This window comes from Piliocolobus tephrosceles, chromosome 10, assembly GCF_002776525.5.
Source record: "Piliocolobus tephrosceles isolate RC106 chromosome 10, ASM277652v3, whole genome shotgun sequence".
NCBI lineage: Eukaryota > Metazoa > Chordata > Mammalia > Primates > Cercopithecidae > Piliocolobus > Piliocolobus tephrosceles.
In genome coordinates this window covers 99,412,031-99,427,231 of record NC_045443.1, presented here as the reverse complement: position 1 = coordinate 99,427,231, position 15,201 = coordinate 99,412,031, and the positions used below count along the sequence as shown (strand labels likewise).

Here is a 15,201-nt window from a genome sequence, read left to right as displayed (position 1 = left end):
GCCACTGCACTCCAGCCTGGGAGACAGAGCGAGATTCTGTTAAAAAAAAAAAAATCTGTATGCCTAATTGTTTTACACTGGATATATAGTATGTGTTCAATAAAGAAATAAGGAAGGAAGGAAGGGAGAGAGGGAGGGAGGGAGGAAGGAAGGAAGGAAGGAAGGAAGGAAAGGGAAGGGAGGGGAAGGGAAGGGAGGGGAGGGGGGAGGGAATGCATTCAGACTCACACCTTTATTTATTTATTTATTTATTTATTTATTTATTTATTTATTTATTTATTAACAGAGACAGCATCTCACTATGTTTCCCAGGCTGGTCTAGACCTTATGGGCTCAAGCAATCCTCCCACCTTGTCCTCTCAAACTGGTGGGATTATGGGTGTGAGCCACCACACCCCACCCACATCTTTATATCTTTTTTAAAAAATCGAGATACTATATTTTTAAATTGCAAGATCATAGGGATCATTACACCCAAGTAGATATTACCATCCTCCATCCAAGAGTCCTTTGAAACACTTAAGTTTATTTGAGTGAGTGTACATAACCATTGCTCTGAAAAAAAGGGGCACACATACTAGGGCGTACTGTCTCTTTAAAAAACACCGTAAATATTACAACTTCTCCTCTCCCTTTTGTGATGGGAAGAAACTTAAAACAAGCTCTTGAGGGTAGGGACCAGGTAGAATCTCTTCCTTCTATTCCTGCTTCTGGCATTGAGCATTGTCACAATGGGGATGTCAAGACTGGGACCAGCCAGTGCAGTGTCAGTGGTCACCATGTGAATGGCTCACCCTGTGTGTGTGTGCATGTGTGTGTGTGTCTCTGTGATTGAGTGCACATATGCACCTGCACGTGTCTTTTTCATGACAAAGGCCCCTCACCTGTGAATGGATTCTAGGCCCTGTCTGCAGGTGTGGAGGGAAGCACCCCTCTATAGAAACTGGGGACACTTCAACATGTTCTCAATGAGTTTTGGATAAGACAGAGATTACACAGCGAGCTGGAAAATTTTCTGAGCTATACTTACTTGTATATAACCAACCTCCAAAGATATGCTATTCAATTCTTTGTAGATCATTCATACGGCAAGTTTCTGTTCTTTCTTCAGGTTATTCTCCTAGAATGTAAGCTCCATGCAGGTAGGAATATCTTTCTCCTTTATTCACTGCTGTGTTCCCAGGCTTGGAGCTGGGCTTGACATAGGCACTTAATAAACGCTTGTGGATTATATTCTCAGCAATGGCCTTCATCAGAAAGCCTTTCCTAACAGCCCCAAAGTGTGACCTCTGTGTCACTTCTCTGTATCCTCAGGCTCTTTCTATTACATATTTCACAATGTCAACTTGTCAACCTAGTGGATAGACTCTAGACTCTAAACATTGTGAACAGGAATCGAATTTCATATATTTCTATTTCCAGTGCCGACCACCAGCACAAAATAAGTGGTTAATACATGTTTATTGAAAACATGTACAGATAGATGCATGCTCGATAGTAGTTTGACACTATTACCTAGAGAATCTGATGCTATACATTTGTAGGTACCAGCAGCATAGTAGCACCTCATAAGAGGTACTGTTAACCCTAAGAGTACAGACATCAGAAGGAAGAAGGAAAGGTTTAAAATTTTTCATTACTTGACTGGGAGCGGTGGTTCACGCCTGTAATCCCAGCACTCTGGGAGGCCGAGGTGGGTGGATCACGGGGTCAGGAGATCGAGACCATCCTGGCTAACATGGTGAAACCCCGTCTCTACTAAAAATACAAAAGATTAGCCGGGCGTGGTGGCAGGTACCTGTAGTCCCAGCTACTTGGGAGGCTGAGGCAGGAGAATGGCATGAATCCAGGAGGTGGAGCTTGCAGTGAGCCGAGATCGCGCCTCTACACTCCAGCCTGGGCAACAGAGCGAGACTCCATTTAAAAAAAAAAATTTTTTTTCATTGCTCAAAGGGAGAGAGCACCAGTGCCCTTTGTGGGAATGACACCTGACTGTTGTAAGGATAACCTGATTATTACAGGTTATTATAAGTTTGGGCAATGGAATTAAATACATCTTAAGTTTCATATTTTTTGGCAAATGTTTTCATGCTACCAGAGATGAAGAAAAAAAAAAACACATTTGAGAAATTTGGGAATTTCCATGATGACAACGTGAGAAATTCTTGTAAGTTTTAAGAGGTCAGGTTTTTTTTTTGTTTTTCTCCCTTCCCCTTATGAATAGTTTCTAAATTACCTCAAGAATATAGGAACTCATATGGTCTAACTTTCTCAGTTTAGCTAATCATAAATCTCTATTTACTTCAACAATTCTACATAGGGTTTTCCTACAAGGTACAGTTCATGTTTTAGTTGTCATTTATCTGCAGACAAACTGAGTATGATACTCCCATTCACAAAGATCTCATTGATTTCTCTCTCCACATAGTGAATATATAAGAAGGAGGAAAAGACCTTGTCAGGTTTTTGCTTGTTTGTTCGTTGAGGAGGAGTCTCACTGTTGTCCAGGCTGGAGTGCAGTGGCGTGATCTTGGCTCACTGCAACCTCTGCCTCCCAGGTTCAAGCGATTCTCCCCCACTCAGCTTCCCACATAGCTGGGACTACAGGCGCCCACCACCACTCTGGCTAATTTTTGTGTTTTCAGTAGAATAGGGGTTTCACCATGTTGCCCAGGTTGGTCTCAAACTCCTGATCTCAAATGATCTACCCGCCTCGGCCTCCCAAAGTGCTGAGATTACAGGCATGAGCCACCCCCGGCCAGAATTGTTTTTCTTTTTATAGTCTGACATGAATTGGACAAGATTTGAAAGTGGCTATAATAATGACAAAAAGGTCAGAAGGTAATTGTTTGCTTCCCTGCTCAAGGAAAAAGGGAGGGGGATTCTTTTAACGGAGGGGTTTCTTTCATAATTCTTTTACTTAATAATTAATATCTTGCTGGGTACTGTGGCTCATGCCTGTAATTCCAGCACTTTGCGAGGCCAAGGCAGGTGGATCACTTGAGGTCAGGAGTTCAAGACCAGACTGGCCAAAATGGTGAAACCCCATCTCTACCAAAAATACAAAAGTAAGTCAGGCGTGGTAGCATGCACCTGTAGTCCCAGCTACTCAGGAGGCTGAGGGAGGAGAATCACTTGAACCCGGGAGGCAGAGGTTGTGGTGAGCCCAGATCAAGCCACTGCACTCCAGCCTGGGAGACACAGAGAGACTTTGTCTCAAAAAAATGTGATATAATAATAATAATAATAATAATAATAATAATAATAATAATAATTAATGTCTTATTCAGAAACCACCATCCAGGATCCATGATTAATTCATTCAAACATTGATTGAGGATGTACAATTTGTCATTGTGCTTTGTGATCAAGGATATGGAAAGAAAACACTCAGTGCCTGAATTCAAGGTCATCGTGTTCAAATGAACTTGATTTGTCAAGGGAATAAGTGGTCCAGTGTGACTGGAACACATGAGGATAACACTGGGGAGATTGGTGGTGATGACCTTGTAAAGGGCCTTGTGTAACATGCTAAGGAGGTTGGATTTTGCCCTGAGAGCAACAAGGAGAGCTGATAAGTAAGGTGGTGTCATCATCAAGTTTATTATTTTGTGGTGATAACTCCAGCAACCCTTGGATAGACTGGACTAGAGATAGCATTAACGATTAACATCAGGAGGGTCGTTTTAAGAAATACTAAAAACCTAATGTAAGGCAGTAGATTGTGGATGGAGAAAAAGGATTTGCGGGTCAATTGGATGAGTAGAGAGAGAGAGAAGAGCTGAAGAAGAGGAGGAGTTTGTTCTAGTTTGAAAGGCTCAATGAACTGGGCGCCGTGTCTAGTGCCTGTATGCCCAACACTCTGGGAGTCTGAAGTGGGCGGATCACTTGAGGCCGAGAGTTCTAGACTAGCCTGGCTAACATTGTGAAACCTGGTCTCTACTAAAAATAATACAAAATTTAGGCCAGCCTGGTGGTGCACATCTGTAATCCCAGCTACTTGGGAGGCTGAGACGTGACAATTGCTTGAATTCGGGAGGTGGAGGTTGCAGTGAGCCAAGATGGTGACATTGCACTCCAGCCTAGGTGACAGAGTGAGACTGTCTCAAAATAAATAAATAAATAAGGCTCGATGAATATTAATCATTAATTTAGCCAGGGAAGAGAAGAAGTCTGGAGGATTATGAATTTGGTTTTAGACATCCAACAGTTTGAGATGTCTGTAGGATACCTCAGTGACCTCAGTGGAGACAACTGCTAGATAGTTGGAAATTGACTTAGAAAACATCAGTGGAAACGGGTTGGTATATGAGAGATTACCAAAGAGCAAATGCTGCAGTGGAATCAAGCGCAAAGGGGAAAAGAAGAGATTGGTGTGGGCAGATAAGCAGTCACTGGCAATCTTTGTAGGAATTTCAGGAGAGTGGTACAGATAGAAGCTGGATTGCATGGAACTGAAAAATAAAGCAGTAGGTTCAAACTTCTATTCCAAGAAGACAGTTGGAGAAGCACAAGAAGACAAAATGGAGAGATACATTTGAGGGTTAGGACAGAATGCTTTCTAAGAGAGAATATGAAGACAAAGCAGAAGTAAGTGATGACACAAAAGCAGGAAGAGGAGGAAGGAATTAATAGTAACAAAAATGTGTTTACTTCTCAGAAAATTTTCAGGTTTACCAATCTCAGCCACATAATTCATGTGCCTGTGCTTAGACCAGATGTATCATTCAGGAGTTCTTTCCATTCTGGCCAATTATAATGACCCCAATTCTAAGGGACTGGAGAGTTACATAATAGCACTGCAATGCATTGCAGTTCCAGTAAGAGTTTAACATGTGACTCAATGAATAACTCAGCTGGCTGACACATTTATGGACAATGAGCCATCTGAGCATTTCAGAAAAAATTATAGATCTACAGAAAATTTCCTTAGTGGTCATCTGGTCTAATGTCTTGGATTTGCACAAGAGGAAACTGTAAAACCAGAGAGGTAACGTGTGCATACTCATATGCTATTTAGTGTCAGTCTCCATCATAATGATCATAATCCAGGTTTTATGGTCTTATCCAGGACCTTTGTCCTCACATTTCTTTGGTTAAAGAATTAAAATAAGAGGCCGGGGGCAGTGGCTCACACCTGTAATCCCAGCACTTTGGGAGGCTGAAGGGGGAGTATCACTTGAGGTCAGGAGTTCGAGACCAGCTGGTCAACAGAGTGAAACCCCGTCTCTACTAAAAATACAAAAATTAGCCATGCGTGGTGTTGTGCACCTGTAGTCCCAGCTGTCAAGAGGCTGAGGCAGGAGAATCACTTGAGCCCAGGAAGCCGAGGTTGCAGTGAGCTGAGATCATGCCACTACACTCCAGCCTGGGTGACAGAACAAGACTCCAACTTAAAAAAAAAAAATTAAAATAAGACAAATCTTATTTAAGATTGGCTCAAATTACTCATCAGCAGACCAAAATCTGAAGCATTAAGTATTCTGATTACTTTTTTATGTTTACTTTTTATAAACAGATCTTTGTGACAGAATGCATTCCAATTCCTATCAAGTGCAGTTTTCTGTGTTTTTGCTCAATTCTGTCATTACTATATCATCATTAATATGTATTGAGCTCCAATGTTTCATGATCAAAATTTAAATATTATGTGTTAGTCTCTTCTCGTGCTGCTGTAAGGACACACCCGAGCCTGGGAAATTATTAAAGGAAAGAGGTTTAACTGGCTCACAGTTCCACAGGGCAGGGGAGGCCTCAGGAAACACAATCATGGCAGAAGGGGAAGTAAACATGTCCTTCTTCATCTGGTGGCCGCAAGAAGTGCAGAGTGAAGTTGCGGTGTTGGGGGGAAGCCCTTTAAAACCATCAGATCTGGTGAGAACTCACTCACTATCATGAGAACAGCATGGAGGTAACTGCCTCCATGATTCAATTACCTCCCACTAGGTCCCTCCTATGACACGTAGGGATTATGGGAGCTATAGTTCAAATGAGATTTGGGTGGGGACATGGCAAGAGCGTATCATATTGTATCTTAGCTATGTAAAAACATGTACTCTTGATTTTGCATAATTAATCTAAAAATAGAAGAGGGGCAGAAGGACACTCAAATTTGATAGTTAAAGGGTGATATGAATATAAACTCCTCAAATAGTTTTTTCTCTATAATCTTTTTCCTGTTCTTGCAAACATTCCTCACTTTAAGACTAGGAGATGCTTATTGCCTCAGGGAAAAGAAAGAGAAGAACTAGCTTTAGGTTAAGGAAAAAAAAATTTCGAAAAGGGACGTCTACCCAGAGGGAAGCCTTCCTCTGGTCTAGTGGTGCAGGATGTAGAAGATGTGCAGGAAGAGATTAGACACCAAGACCTTTGCTTCACACATAGCTCCTTCTCCCTGTCGAAACTCAAGGGATTGTAATGATAAGAGTTAGCCAGCTTGCTTTAGGCAGACAGTAAGGGAAGGGTCCCCGGAGAACCTCCCACCCATCCCACAAGTACTTACACCAGATGTTTTGCTCAGATAAGGGAACTTGCACAGGGAGTTTGCCTAAACATGCCTGCAGTGGAAAATTCCGTTCCTTAACACATACACAGTAAGGGAAATAAATCAATATGGAGCTGCTCAGTCCAAGGGCCTGCATGAGCACTGGGAAGACAGGGTGGAGTCACCAGAAATTCATGCCTTAAGCCTTGGTATTCAACTGTGAAAGGGGCAACCAGTAACCTGCTTTCAAGTCCCCTTTTTTTGCTGAGAGCTTTCCTTTCACTTAATAAATTCTACTCCTCTCACTCTTCAAGTGTCTGCCTAATTCTTCCTGGTGGTGAGATGAGGACCCAGACCTAGCTGCGCTAAGGAGTAAAACATCCTGCATCAGTAATTGATTAGAAAAGGGAAAATCCAGTTTATGTTGAGGGGAGAAAATATATGTAAAGACAGATTTAGCCTGACTTCTTCTTTTGAAATGGAGAGAACACCACTGCAGAGTGCACCTAGGCCTACAGTGATGTAACGGTAGCCTAATTAGTGCAGACCTCCCTTGATGACTCAGAAGAGAGTCAAAAGTCCCCTTTCCAGCATCCTTTTTGGGGAACTGAAAGGTAATTGAGTGTGACCTGCCATTGGGTCACCATGAGGAATTGGGTAGACAGGGACCTGATAACTTCTGCCACATGTCTGAGGGAGACAGTGGCTGAGTCTTGAAGGGATGCAAAGGTGAGGTCAAGTCATATTTGTAGATCAGTGGGCCCTACCACAACTGATATGGTTTGGCTGTGTCCTCACCCAAATCTCAGCTTGAATTGTAATAATCCCCAGATGTCAAGGGCAGGGGCAGGTGGAGATAATTGAATCATGGGGCATTTTCACCCATACTGTTCCTGTGGTAGTGAATAAGTCTCTCAAGATCTGATGGTTTTATGAAGGACAGTTTTCCTGAACAAGCTCTCTTGCCTGCCACCATGTAAGACATGGCTTTGCTCCTCATTCGCCTACCGCCATGATAGTGAGGCCTCCCAGCCATGTGAAACTGAGTCAATTAAACCTCTTTCCTTTATAAATTACCCAGTCTCAGGTATGTCTTTATTAGCAGTGCAAGAACAGACTAATATACGCCAACCAAGAGGACAGACCAATAGTCATACCACACACTCCAGCAGCAAATGTCCCCAGTGTCCTAGTGGCTGAGCATAACCAGGGTATCAATACTAAGTTGAGCAAAAACCTTGAAGCTCACAAGGATTCCAAAGCCTATGGAGTGACTTATTTATGGATAAAAGGGCTCCCTCTTCCTGCCAAGAGCACACATGGCTTGCCCATGGAACCCTGACACCTTGAAAAGTAAGAGAAAGAAGGATGAAATGGCTCTGATGTGGAGTTAAATATTAGATTATTTAATATTTACCCAGCAGGAGATGGTCTTAACCATTTTGCAGAGGTTAAGGGACCCTCATCTGACAAGTTTAACTCCTGTGGGACCCTCATCTGACAAGTTTAACTCCTGTGGCATCCTACTTCTTTGCCTCCCTCCTCCCTCCAACCAAACAGGGTGGAGCTTAGTGAGAATGTTTAGATCAATCATAAGCAGAGACAAAGGAGTAACAGTTGTGGCATATGTGAGTTGTGGTATTTAAATTTTTAACCTTACGCCAGGCATGGTGGCTCACACCTATTAATCCTAGTATTTTGGGAGGCAAAGGCAGGTGGATCACTTGAGGCCAGAAGTTCGAGACCAGCCAGGCCAACATGGCAAAACCTGTCTCTACTAAAAATACAAAAAAAATTGGCCAGGCATGGTGGCTCACACCTGTGATCCCAGCACTTTGGGAGGCCAAGGCAGGCGCCTCACCTGAGGTCAGTAGTTCGAGACCAGCCTAGCCAATGTGGAGAGACCCTGCCTCACTAAAAATACAAAAATGAGCTGGGCGTGGTGGTGGGAGCTTGTAATCCCAGCTACTCAGGAGGCTGAGACAGGAGAATCGCTTGAACCCGGGAGGCAGAGGTTGCAGTGAGCAGAGATTGCACCACTGTACTCCAACCTGGGCAACAAAGAGCGAAACTCCATCTCAAAAAAAAAAAAAATTGGCTAGGCATGGGGGTGCAGGCCTGTGATCCCAGCTACACAGAAGGCTGAGGCAGGAGAATCGCTTGAACCCGGGAAGCAGAGGTTTCAGTGAGCTGAGATCACACCACTGCACTTCAGCCTGGGTGACGGAGGAACACTGTCTCAAAAACTAATAATAATAAAATAACAAAATGAATAAATAAAATTTTAGCCTTATAACACTTGCTATGTATCAGGCACCATGATGAGATCTTTATGTGCATTATCTCATGTGATCCACACAGCAGCCTTGTAAGTTATTATTTATACCCACTTTACACATGAGGAAACTGAGACTTAGAAATGATAAGACGAGACTTGATATCAAATCACATGGATTGATTCCAGAGGCTATGTTTTTTATGTTTCCCTGTAGGTCTCTATATTTTCACTGTAGGTCAAGTAGAATACTTAATGAAACAATAAACATTTCAATAATCACTGATTGATTGAGGTTTTGTATACCACCCTAAACTTTTATGTCTCTGAAATTCCAAGCATCATTCACTCACTCAACAAATATTTTTGAGTACTTACTATGTGTCAGTCCCTGGGCTTAGCAATAGGTGTATAATGGTTAATAAACTGCATTTGACAAAATTGGGAGTGGTCACCCAAAAGAAAATCAGGATCTCTTGCCCTGATGTTGAACCGAAGTCAATTTTCAGTCCTGGTACTGCGGGACTGAAGAGGTGGCCAGTTCACCAGAATAAAGAACCCTGAAACATCATCTTGAGTATATTCTGTAATGATTTTCAGTCCTTTATCAAAAAGACCAGTGGTCATTTACTGAAGTAGCTGGGCACTGGGGAAAGAAGAATACCCAGAGGCATTCAAGGACCGTTCAACACGGGCTGAGTTGACACTGAGATTTGGAGTCCTGAGGCATTACCATGTGTTGTTTGTCTTTGTCTTTTAGTGTTTAATTTAATAATAGATACATCACACACTTAAACATATATGAGTTTCAAACATTTTTTCAGGGCGGGATGTGGTGGCTCATACCTATAAGCCTAGCACTTTGGGAAGCCCAGGTGGGCAGATCGCTTGAGCCCAAGAGTTCCAGACCAGGCTGGGCGACACACTGAGACCCCATCTCTAGAAAAATGAACACGCACCACACACCACACACACACACACACACACACACACAAGAAATTAGCGGAGCATGGAGGCACATGCCTATATTCCTAGCTATGTGGGAGGCTGAGATGGCAGGATCACTGGAGCTTAGGAGGCAGAGGTTCCAGTGAGCTGAGATCAAACCGCTGCATCCCAGCCTGGGTGACAGAGTGAGACCCTGTCTCAAAACAAGCCACAAAAACACAAATTTTAAAAATAGAATCTAGATTTGTCATTCTTCAAAATAAGGCTTTAATTGGTTTTGGATTTTCTTTTTCTTTTTTCTTTTCTTTTCTTTTTTTTTTTTTTTTTGAGATAGAGTCTTGCTCTGTAACCCAGGTTGCAGTACAGTGGTACGATCTCAGCTCACTGCAACCTCCACCTCCCATGTTCAAGCGATTCTCCTGCCTCAGCCTCTCTAGTAGCTGGGATTACAGGAGCATGCCACCATGCCCAGCTAACTTTTGTATATTTTCAGTAGAGACGGGGTTTCACTGTGTTGGCCAGGCTAGTCTCGAACGCCTGACCTCAGGTGATCCACCTGCCTTGGCCTCCCAAAGTGCTGGGATTACAGGTGTGAGCCACCATGCCTGGCCAAATTTACATTTCTTAGGCTACATTATTTCTAACAGATATAGATTTATTTCCAGTTCAAAGACATTGTTTGTGCATGATCCAGTATGTTTTAAAGATTCACTTAAAGTTAGATGCCTTCATCTACTAACTTCTGGTTTTTCATAAAATCCTGACTTCTTAATTGGAAATTTTTTTCACATAACTAATTAATTGTTTTCATTTTCAGAAAATGCATAAAAGACCAATCCAAAGTTCAGAATGATCTTTCTTTTTGTTGAGATGGAGTCTCCCTCAGTCGTCCAGGCTGGAGTGCAGTGGTGGGATCTTGGCTCACTGCAAGCTCCGCCTCCTGGCTTCACACCATTCTCCTGCCTCAGCCTCCTGAGTAGCTGGGACCACAGGTGCCCACCACCATGCCCAGCTAATTTTTTTGTATTTTTAATAGAGACGGGTTTTCACCATGTTAACCAGGATGGTCTTGATCTCCTGACCACGTGATCCAGCCGCCTCAGCCTCCCAAAGTGCTGGGATTACAGGCGTGAGCCACCACACCCAGCCAATAATCTTATTTTTTAAAACAAAATTCCTCTAAAACAAATTAGCTTCAGGAACCTGAAATTTACTCCAAGATCCCTCGAAACAAAGCAAAAAACAACCCCAAAAAGGATCATCACATACATGAAACCAAATACATAGATCAACACTCATAGGCAAGTTAGTCTAAGTTTTTGTTCTACTGACTGGTGACTTCTATGTAAAATGAGTTTTTTAATCAGGCCACTTTCTCAGATTTTAAAACAAACCAAAAACATTTAAATTGCAAAATACAACAAGGTAAATTTGTAGATAAAAATTAACAAACCCACAAAACTGGAGTACTTCAAAGGTGGAGGGTTCAGTGGAGGGTATAACACGAAAGGAACTTCACAACTGAAAGAAACCATTGCTGAGTTTCCTCCATGAAGCACTGAAAGTAATGGAGAATCCTTCTCTTGAACATCTCACACGTTAAAAAAATAACTATTTAAGAGTCACAAAGCTCAGCTTGGTTTTCATATACATTGCACTTGAAGTTTAAGATCCAATACTTGCAAATTAGGTCTAGTATGGTCTATGCCATTAAATTGTGCTCACCATTGTGCTCACCAATATCATAGAATATTTGGAAACACTACATGTTTAATGCAGTGACATATGCACTCTCCTTTTTACAAAGCAATCACAGATTGCAAATTCCATAGGGCTGTGGAAAAAAAACAGTCATCTCCCTTCTGGAGTAACAAAGAAACAAACCATTTTGGCCCACTAAGATTGTAATACATGGCAGATAGGTATTCATTCTTAGATGATTATGGATTTGAAAATAAACTTCATAAACTGGGGTGAAAATTCCAATATACCACAGTGTAGAACCATGACTTTTCATTGCCTTTTGCTCAGTAAGATTGTCTATACAAACTTCCATGGGTGGAATGAAACGCACAGTTGACTCACTGGTGATATGTACACATGTGACCATGTAAGCACATCACCATAGCATGAACGAGAGACATCATGAAGTGTGGCCACGCTGCAACCCTACTTTCTATACTCACTGCAGGACCTTTCTATACTCACTGCTGCTTCTTTTCTTCTTCCTCCTCCTCCTCCTCTTCTTCTTCTCCTTCCTCTTCCTCTTCCTCTTTTTCTCCTTCTCCTTCTTCAACACAAACTTTTTTTTTTTTTTTTTTTTAGACAGAGTTTGGCTCTTGTTGCATAGGCTGGAATGCAATGGCACAACCTCAGCTCACCGCAACCTCCACCTCCCAGGTTCAAGCGATTCTCCCGCCTCAGCCTCCCAAGTAGCTGGGATTTCAGGTGCCCGCCACCATGCCTGGCTAATTTTTGAATTTTTCTTAGAGAGGGGGTTTCACCATGTTGGCCAGGCTGGTCTCGAACTCCTAACCTCAGGCGATCCACCCGCCTCGGCCTCCCAAAGTGCTAGGACTACGGGCATGAGCCACTGCACCTAGCCACATAAACTTATTTTTAAAAATATTTTGGATAAATGTTATTCCTATTATGCCATACTTCATCTTTGTTAAGCACCACCAACCCATCTCCGTTGGGCAGTGATAGAAAACTCATAGTTGGTAACTGAGTCTTAGTTCAAGGTTTTGAAATATGGCATCTTGTTTTAATCATGAATGAAATCTAACACTCAGGAAACTGCCACCTGCCTGAACCTACACAACCTTGGCAGAATGTTCCAGGGCACAGAGAGGCACTAGCGCAGTCAGTCAAGGTAGGACTTCAAGGTAAGTAGTTATTTTCTCCACTTCACCGTTGAACATCTTTTTCCATGAGTCATTTGTGCAGTCAGCCCAATCTAAATAGATTATTTAACAAAAAAGATAATTTTTGTCATAATCCACAATCAGATTTTCTTCCCAAATCTTACTTACTCTTCAGAATCGGTGGTTTTGAAGACTCAATCACTATGTGGCTTTTCAGGGACACCCATAGCTAACTGTCGTCATATGCTTCCCACTGTGACACCCCCTGAGAAAGATTAAACGTGGGAACCAAGAACGAACGTAGAGGAAACCTGGGGATGTGGACTCATACACACCATTACAAACGGCAACTGACTGATCAGAGTAGCTAGAAAGGCTATGGTAATCCCAAGCTCCAGGCCACTTCTTGAACCATCAAATGTCCACCAAAAGCCCTAAGACAGGGCTGTTAAAGTCAAGGACAGCTGGACTTTATTGACAAAATCCAATTTGGCACTGGCTTGGTTAATGCCAACAAAAGCTGCTATGCAGCGCATGACACTGGCCCATTCTCTTAAATTTGTGGAGTTCTCCGAGGTGACTGTCGATACAGGGTACAGTAAATCAACAACAGCAGCTGCTGTCCTGCAGCAGGGAGGGACCTATCAGGCAGAGAAAAAGATGGTGGCTATCACCTCCTCTGGGAAGAGGGTGACATTCTTCTGGATCTGCAGCAGGTTAAGCACCAGGGCTAGGACTGCCCCTGCTGAGAAGAGCACGAAGCTCCTCTGCACCAGGCAATGATGCCAGGTGCTGGTGTGGAGGCCTCCGGGCCCGGGGCTGCTCATCCTAGCGCTGCGGCCCCCGGGGACAGGGTCAGTGTCCAGGGCCCCACAGACCGCCAGCAGGGAGGGGCCGGAGACGGAGTTGTTGATCATATCACCAGCCTTGGCAGCCGGCCCTGCGGCCCCGGCTCACTGAGGGCCTCGGTGTCTCGCACTGTGCGCTCAGGAGCAGCACCAGAAGTGGTCCTGCAATCTGAACATCCATCACCCACATTGGAGAGGCGCTTCCTGGCCCAGGCGGCGTGGAAGGAAGAGTCGTGGCCCAGGACATCCCCAAGTGTGGCTTATAGGGAGGGCCTGAAATCATGCTTACGAAACATTCGAGACTAGATGGAAAATACGAAGTACAGAACATTGAGAAAAATCATAAATTACACAACTCAAGAAATTCACAAAAGAAAAAATATAAATGTCTCATAAGTGTGTTAACATTTAGCCCAAAGAGGCTGGGCTCGGTGGCTCACGCCTGTAATCCCAGCACTTTGGGAGTCCAAGGCGGCTGGATCACGACGTCAGGAGTTTCAGGCCAGCCTGGCCAACATAGTGAAACCCCATCTCTACTAAAACTACAAAAAATTAGCCCGGCATGGTGGTGGGCGCCTGTAATTCCAGCTACTCGGGAAGCTGAGGCAGGAGAATTGCTTCAATCCCGGAGGCAGAGGTTGCAGTAAGCCGAGATTGTGCCACTGCACTCCAGCCCGGGTGACAGTGCACGACTCCATCTCAAAAAAAAAAAAAAAAAAAACATTAGCCCAAAGAGATTATTTAATTTATTTGAATGGCTGTAAAGAAGGTCTCAGAAGTTCCCTAAGATCCTTAAAAGTGAGTTAAGGCTAATACAGGGAACAGTAAGTAGCAAGGACATGTAAGAAATGAGATTGTCCCATGGTAACATTCCAAAATAATCACTGCAAACTATTAGCAAAGTAGACTTGGGGTCAGGGTCAAGGTGAAATAATGAAATCTGAGAATTTCACACTGAGCAGGGATTCTCAAAGGGATCCGATCTAAGACCATGTAACATTGTTAACAAACCTTGTTCCCAGCACAAGAAAACAATTAAATCTTCTGGGATGAAGGGTGGAGTGGCAATATCCACATCTTTATATAGTTACCAAAGGTCACTCAGACTGAAATCAACCAAAAATGAACTTTGAAACAGCTCTTCCAAATAAATAAGGTAGCCGGGCGCGATGGCTCATGCCTGTAATCTCAGCAATTTGAGAGGCCAAGGTGGGTGGAAAACCTGAGGTCAGGAGTTCGAGACCAGCCTAGCCCACATGGTAAAACCCCTTCTCTACTAAAAATACAAAAATTAGCCGGGTGTGGTGGCACATGCCTGTAGACCCAGCTATTCTGAAGGTTGAGGCAGGAGAATTGCTTGAACCTGGGAGGCAGAGGTTGCAATGAGCCGAGATCAAGGCCACTGCACTCCAGCCTAGGCCACAGAGTGAGACCCTATCTCAAAAAAAAAAAAAGAAAAAAAATGCAGACAAATACATAAGGTAACAAGCCAATATAATAAAAGTCAATAGCAACAATAAAAGCAAATGTAGACCCACAAAGACTTCAGATATTGAATACACGTATACAAAGTAAAAAATATTGAAGAATAAAATAATTTAAAGAAATAAAGGATGGAATCACAGAAATGAGCAAGGAAAAAAGCATCTTATAAAATGTTTAGAAATATTTTAAAGGAATCAAACACAGCTTCTGGAAATAAAAATATACAATTGGCTGGGTGTGGTGGCTCATACCTGTAATCTTATCTTTTTGGGAGGCCAAGGCTGAAGGAGATCA

At 43.0% G+C, this 15,201-nt stretch overlaps 1 pseudogene; it reads right to left on the bottom strand.

Moving 5' to 3' along the window:
* Positions 1–12,768: 12,768 nt before the first annotated feature.
* Positions 12,769–13,599, bottom strand: LOC111540051 (annotated as a pseudogene).
* Positions 13,600–15,201: the final 1,602 nt, after the last annotated feature.